Genomic DNA, 8,056 nt, shown 5'->3' on the forward strand with positions numbered 1-8,056 from the left:
AAGGACTTATCATTGGATTCAGGGCCCACCCGGATGCTCCAGGATGATCTCATCTCCAGATCTTTAACTTAATTATACCTGCAAAAACCCTTTTTGCAAATAAGGTCACAATCCCAGTTTCCAGGGCTTAGGACATGGGGCTTTTGGGGACATCATTCAATCCACTCCGTGCTCCTTGGGGAAAATCTCTTGTCCTGCCATTCATGTAGTGCTCTGCCAATAAGGTGCAAGTTAATGTTTTATGTAGGTGCTTACACTGAGTGTCTCCAAGCTGTTTTCTACCTTCTATCCTAGGAAAGGTTCTGAATATTTACTATAACTTAAAAAACAAATAGTGTGGTTACACTATAGAATGCTGTGCAACTGTAAAAAAGAATGAGTTAGGTCTATATGTGCAGAAACAAAATAATGTGTAAAATATATTAAGTGAAAAAAGGAAGGAGCAGAATAATGTTAAGGATGCTGCTATTTATATTACCATGCATACAGACACACACACACACACACGTGAGTTTATACGTGAAAGATTTCTGGAAGGACACACGCTGTTAACAGTGGGGTCTGGAGGTCTGGGGTAGAAGGAATACATGCTACTTTCCATTGTATACTCCAGTACTATTTGACTTTTTTAACTATGTGTATTATTTTAAAAGAAAAAATTAATGAAAATATATAGTATTGGCTTTTTAAGGGTAAAATTTGCAGTGGAAGTTTTCTAACTGTAGAAATGTTAGGCTCTAAGGTCAAGAGCCCACCTCAGAGGACTTCTCTGCTGCCGCCAGCCAGGCCAAGCCACAGAGTTAATTGAGGTTACTTTCATGTATCGAATGAAGGAAGGAGAAGGTTCTTGTTCAACACGGGACACCCAGGGACTTCCCACCAAAGGACATGTGTCAAGTCACCCCAATATGCAAATAAAGCTGTGGGCCAAGATGCTAACCTTCAGAGCAGTTCCCCGGAGGCCCTGGGATGGGCAGAATGAAGGACCACACACAGCGTGGCACGGCCCTCAAATCCACATCCTAGGTCACTTTCACTGTACACCTTGAGGGTTCTTTTGGTCCTGGGGGAGCAAAACCCCTGGAGAGATAATAGAGTCCCGAGAAACCCACCATTTGATAGAGCCAAGAGGACAGAGCGAGAGGGAGGCAGAGAAGTTCGTGGCGCATTCCAGAGGGGTGGAAACAATTATGTCAGGTTTCCAACAACACACACAGGCAGATTCCACCTTCTCATGTCAGTCGTTCGGAAAAGTGTCAAAGGTGCTGTGGGAGGGAAGGTCTAAGAAAGGGGGTGAAAAAAGGCAAGAAAAATTGGAGAGCAGGAGAAGAAGAGAAAGTGTGGGGATGAGGTGAAGAGTGAGCCCAGGGTATGTGCTTCTATAATCCAGGGCAAGCCAGCGGCCCGCCGACCCATCTTCCAAACCCCTAGCCATGTGCCCCCTCCAGGGACTGCTGCTTAAATGCTCACGTGGAAAAGAAAGTGTTATTTAATAAACAGTAAAAAAAAAAAAAAAAAGTAAAAAAAAGTGTTATTTAATAAACGGTAAAAAAAAAAAGAAAGAAGCGCCAGCCGTCAGGGATACAAATGTCCCCACACATCTGTAACTTGCATTTTGTTTGTTTGCTCGCTGTGCTGACAGCAGGGTAGTAAGGGAAGCCCGGAGCCGGCTGGGCCAAGCCGGTCAGCTCAGTCCCCCTGAGAACAAAGATGAAGCTCAGAGTGTTGAGTGTCTCTCTGAAGTCAGGGGCCTGGAAGTCGAAGGAATTGTCTGTGTCTAAATTAAAATCTTCAAAGCATAAAGCAGGGCCTACATAAAGCATGCAATGTTGACAGGACCCCACCAGAAGAGAAAATTAGTTTAATTCCCTGAGAGATGATGGTTGCTGGTACAAGCTGTTTAAACCTTCTTAGCATAGGTTTCCTCATCCATAAATTGGGGAGACTAAGTGGGGTCTCTAAAGTCTTTTCCAGTCTATCCCAGAATCCAGGGGCTCCCCACTGTCTGAAGATGAGGGGCGGAGAGGTGAAGTAGGGCAGCAATTCTCTGAAACAGCACCAGGAGACTGAAAGCCTTAGGACAAAACGAAAACAAAACAACACGAGGGGAAGCTCCTGGGAATGTGAGAAACGGCGGGAATAAGACGGCCACTGCTCAGGTCCACAGACCAACACAGCTGCTTCCAGGTACTAACTCCCACCAGTGCCTGTTTGGAAGTTGTTTCCATTTCCACGGAAGAGGAAAGGTCCTGTGGTTTCCAGATGGTCACTGAGTATCCCTCTGTGGCCCCAGAAAACCAGAGGAACCAGCGGGGCTGTTCCAGACCCAGCACTGCCATGATGCCCACGGCCAGGGCGGGCACCAGGAGCCGGCAGTGCGTGTGCGAGGAGAAGGGAGGCCCCGGCCGCGTCTGCCACTTCCTACCTCGTCTTCTAGGAAGATATTCATTCTCCCTCCATCTCAGTTTTCACATCAGCCAAGCGCTGTTTGGATTCCTTTTATTTTTATAAAGTCAAAATGCTGTATTCTGTTTTCTTAGAATGACATTCTATCTCAAAGCAGTTTTTTTTTTTTTTTGAACTTTTGATTGATTTTTTTTTAGAGCAGTAGCAGGTTCACAACAAGATTGAGTGGAAGGTACAGAGAGGTCCCATGTGTCCCCTGCCTCCCCTACTATCAGCATCCTGCGCGGAGTCCCATTTGTCCAGATGTGAGTGCCTTTTCTCTCTCTGCCTGGCATGCCAGAGTCAGGGCCTTTCTGACTCCACCTTTCCACACTCCTGTCTTTTGTTGGGTGGAGGGGGCAGTGGCAGGAGGGGCTACAGGACCCCCCTGCTCCTCGCACATACCTTCAACCACTTCTCCTGTTCTCACCCCAGCCTGGCCTTGGAGGGACCCCTTCCCTGAACTCCTGGTCTTTTCTGGGGTCCTCGAGCTTGAATGTTTGCTGCTTAATGCCTTACCTCTGTGCAGGCCCTCAAGTTTCGGCCCTCTCCGCTCTGTTAGGTCAGTGAGATTTAACCATCTGCTTCTTATATTTGGGAATTTCCATCAACTTATTTCATCCGCTGAGCTCCTTTTCTACTCTCTTTGAAGTCATGGGTTTACGTCCTTTTATATTCTTTGAATGCCACCTTAGCAGACTTTGAGGAGAGAATCAAGTTAAAGACATGTGTTCAATCCTTTTAATGTCATCTCGGGTTTGATCTTTTATTTTATTATTGTTCCCTCTCCCCACATGCACCCCCTCTAATGAACAAATGCCGTTACAATTACTTCCACTCAGGTTTTTAAACATAAGTATATTTTGGACAATGTATAACATGCACGCATTTAAAAATTTTACAGTCAGTATTTTACTAGAAATCTCATTCTGTTTTGCACTTGTTTTTTTCTTTTTTTTTAAAGATTTTATTTTTTTCCTTTTTCTCCCCGAAGCCCCCCAGTACATAGTTGTATATTCTTTGTTGGGGGTCCTTCTAGTTGTGGCATGTGGGATGCTGCCTCAGCGTGGTTTGATGAGCAGTGCCATGTCCGCACCCAGGATTTGAACCAACGAAACACTGGGCCGCCTGCAGCAGAGCGAGTGAACTTAACCACTCGGCCACGGGGCCAGCCCCTGACTTGTGCTTGTTTTAACAACTATTTCCAGCTTCCTCTCCTTTGCTATGTTGTAGTTGAGTCCTTCTCATTGTTGCACGAGGTTACCTACAACTCTTAGCTGCCATAAATTACAATTTGGTGAACATTTTAGCGCATCTTCTTACCCACCAGAAAATTTCTCTTTGATACGTACTCAAGAATAGAGAGCTGGGACATAAGATTTACACGTGTTAAAGTTATTAACTTTAACTTCAGATTTCCCTCCGAAACAACTGTGGCAGTGAAAACTTCTCAGAGCTTTTACCATCTTAACATCAAGGGCGGTTATAATAGGCAGCATTTCTCAAACTTATATAACCATGGACCTCTTTCCTTGAGAAGCATTTTGAGCATTCAGTGTCTCACAGAATATTCTGGAAGATCCTGACGAGATTACACAGGACTGGAAGAGCAGCACGCTGTTTTGGGAATGGGGAGATTCGTACCTATAAATTTAGCTTATTTTCAAACTGAGAGTAATTGTCTATAACCTTGATTACATAATGAAGCCTTATTTGCCAGCTAACCCAATAGCTTATTTTTCTGTTATCTGAGAAAAGACGAGATGTTCTTCCTAATCCTTTGTTATTTATTTCTGGTAGGAGTCAAGACTAACCTTGGCGTTTTTTCCCGGGACCATGGGCAACTGAGACACAGTGGTCATAATTGTGTCTATTCCAGTAAAACACGGGCATCTGTTCTCGAATTGCTGGTCAGAACATCGGGACTAACATTCGGTTCTGACAGGCAGATCACCACATAGTGGTATAAAGAAGAAAATTAGATTTAAAAACTTTAAAATTAAAAACAGTAATTAGATATCAAAGGTAAAATCACTTTGAAAATAAAAAAAGGGCTAATCCAAAGTAGGACCATACTACTGTAACCGTTAAATCAATATGGAATCAAAATGGAACCTCTGTGTAGACAGGACCCAATCTACTTAGCTCACGAAGGCCTCGCCCAGCACCTGGCACAGAGGAGACACGTTACATCATTTGGAGGAAATACATGAGAAAATATCAGATATTGTTATTTCCAAAGCCTTATAGTGGAAGATTTGGGGTTAAAATCTTAAAGGCATATAGATATAAATATATCTCTGAGAAAATTTTCTCCTAAACCACCTATGGATATAGTACACAGAGGTGGGCTAGAACACCTCGCTTCTAGGGGTAAGGAAACGTAATAGATACCAACTAGAATATCTGTTCATCCCTCTTCTCTGGGAGCTGGACACCCCTCCCTCAGGTGTGGACTCCTGGCAGCCTTACTTTGGCCACATGACACTCTGCCCTGGCTGTAGTTAACTGGATCAAGTTAGACACAGAACCCAAGCTGGGCCAATCAGACTCTCTGCAAATTTGATATTGAATTATGAAAATCTAGACAATCTAGTCCAGTGATTCTCACCCAAGGTGATTTTTGCCCCCTGGGGACATTGGCAATGTCTGGAAACATTTTGATCGTCACAACTGGGGTGGGGTTGGGTGATACTGGCATCTAGTGGGTAGAGGCCAGGGATACTGCTAAACATCCTACAATACTCAGGACCGCCCCCATCACAAAGAATTATCTGGCCTAAAATGTCAACAGTGTGAGGCTGAGAAACCTTGCTCCGGTGTGAGCACCTGAACAGACATCTTGTAACTAGGCTGACAGGGACTGCCAGCCATTGTCCACCCTCCACATCCAAGGGAAGCAAAGTCAACCTGTAGAGAGAGAAAATAACGAAGAAGTCGTACGTAGAGGAGGGGAGGTTAGAGACAAGAGTTTCCCAATTCTTGATTCCAGGTCCTTCCAGAGACCTGACTACCTTTTCTAATATATCCTCATTTTATACTTAAGATAGCTTGACATGGTCTTTGTTACTTGAAACCAAAGTAACTTAAATTAATATAAGAAACATTCAAGTGAATGATTCTAAAGTGACCTAAAATACATTAAGGCTTGGGCAGCTTAGAGATCATTCTAGTCTTCTAGGATGGAACAAATAAATAAAATGAAATAGTCAGTTGTCATCACTTTTCCATGACAGACATGCTCTTTTCCTACAACGTCTCTACAATTAGGTGCTAGAGTGAGCTGAAGCTTTTGGAAGGGCAAAGGAGTCTAGAACATGCCTGTGTTGTGCTTATGAGTTTTTTGGGAATCAGGACACTTGGTTCACCCACTCTGCCACTACACTTGAGCCCCACCAAGTTCCACCAACTCCTAGTCATTATATACAAGGTACACTTGCTAATGATTTCTACTGTGCATCTTATTTTGTATTTCCATGTACATCATCAGTCGTGGTACTGATTTCATTTCTCCATATACAGGAATTCAATAAAAGTTGTGATCTAGGGTAAGCCAGTGAAATGGTCTTTGATACTCAGTTTCTTGCTGGAAATTATATTTTTCTTTATCTAAGTCTTAGGAATATTGTGAATTCATTGCTTTATCCATACATATGTTTTAAAAATTATTTAGGAGTCATCGATTCCACTGGGAACCCTTTCTCTGGAAGGTGGTGGATCCTCTCTCTGGAAAAATACACATGTCCACTATATTTTGCATACAAATCTGAGGGTTCACAGACCGCTTAGAGGCTATCATAATTATCCCCCAGATTATGAGCCCCTGCATTAAATATTTTAGTGCCTACTATGATCTAGATGGTAAGGAAAAAAAGATCAAAATGTAGAGGAGCACAGCTTGGTAAGACTAGAGCAGTGGACACCCAGTTACAACCCAGGTGACAGGTGCTAAGAGAAGGGCAATAGAGAGTGCTGTGGTAACCCAGAAGAGAGGAATTTAATCCAGGCTGGGAATTAAGGAAAGATTCCTAGAAGAAGTGATTTCTGCACTGAGAAATCTAACAAGCAGGAGAAAGCAAGTTCAAGTAGAAGGATAGAGAAACACGTTCCAGACAGAGGGAAAAACGTCCAGAAGAGAAAGGGCATGGTGAGTTCATGGAATGCAAAAACTGTTTGGAGCAGCTGTGCTCATCATCTGTCTGTTGGCTCTCGGCTCCATTCCTGCTTTTTTTCTGTACTGCATGGGCTGAGTCAGCAAATCACACTCCCCAGGTCCCTCTGCCAACTGGCTTCTGGCGAGCATCTACCCATGGAAAGCATTCGTGGAAGACTGGAGAAGCCATGCTCCCCACGCTGTTGGAGGCATCTCCAGTCGTGGCAGCAGGAGCGGCCGGTTAGCGAGGACTTCTGGGCTCCAGCAGCAGTAGTGGCAGAGTGCCTGTGGCAGTGGCAGCAATGGCGGTGGGTCAGCCTGAGCAACACAACACCATTTCCCCTCCTGCTCCAGCCTAGAGTTTCAGGCCATTCCTCACCTCTGGGTAACCTTATCTTTTTTATCCCTCCAGCCCTTTCAAGTTTTGAAACCAGTTACCCATATTATATTGCTTCTGTTAAAAATACCTAGAGTGGTTTCTGTTTTTCTGGCTGGACAATGACTAATACAGCAGTGAATCAGAAAACATGGTGAGAGGTGGAGGCAGGTTATGGTCAGAGATTTGGTTGACTAGGTAAATGAGGGCCAGATCATTCAAGCTCGTCTTAGGAAGTGACCAGGTGTTTGGACTTTATCCTGAGAGAAGTGGAGACCCATGAACATTTTAAAGACGTGATCAACTTGGTCCCTTTTGATTTTTATGAAGATCACTTGGGCTCTAATACAGAGAACAGGTTTGAGACCCCTAAACTGAAGGCCAGGTGTCCAATGAGGAAGCTTTTGCAATTATCGAGGAGGCAATCCGATGGTGGTCTGCACTAGGGTAGTAGCAGTGAGGCTTGAAGAGAACGGAGTGGAAGGATTTTTATGAGGTGAAAGAACTAGAATGTAATGGGGTATTGTGGCAGATTAAAGATGGCCACAGATTCATTGACACTCTTGCTGTTGATAGGTGGGTCCTGATAGCTTCTCCTTTTGAATTTGGGTGTGCTCTGTAACTGCTTTGACAAACAGAACATAGCGGAAGGGAAACTGTGCCAGTTTCTGGCCCAGGCCTTAAGAGACCTGCAGCTTCCATTTCTTGTTTCTTGGAAATCGTGCTCTTGGAATGTAACTACCATACTTTGAGGACTGCATGCCAAACGGAGAGGCCACACATACAGAGCTGCTCTGGTTGACGCCCCAGCCAGGCTCCCAGCCGACAGCCAGCATGAGGTGTCAGCTACGTGAGTGCACCATTTTGGATGTCCAGTCCATTTGAGCCTACAGATGACCCCAGCGATTGACTATAGCTGTGTCACAGACCCAAGTAATTCCCATGCATCTGAGCCCATTCAGCCCACAGAACCATGAGAGATAATAATACATTTTTGTTTTAAGCATGTAGGCTTTTTTTAAGTCACTAAGTTTTGGGGTGGTTTGTTACACAGCAAAAACAAAAAACAGCAAAAAAACCAC

Source organism: Equus quagga, chromosome 12, assembly GCF_021613505.1.
Source record: "Equus quagga isolate Etosha38 chromosome 12, UCLA_HA_Equagga_1.0, whole genome shotgun sequence".
Taxonomy (NCBI): Eukaryota; Metazoa; Chordata; class Mammalia; order Perissodactyla; family Equidae; genus Equus; species Equus quagga.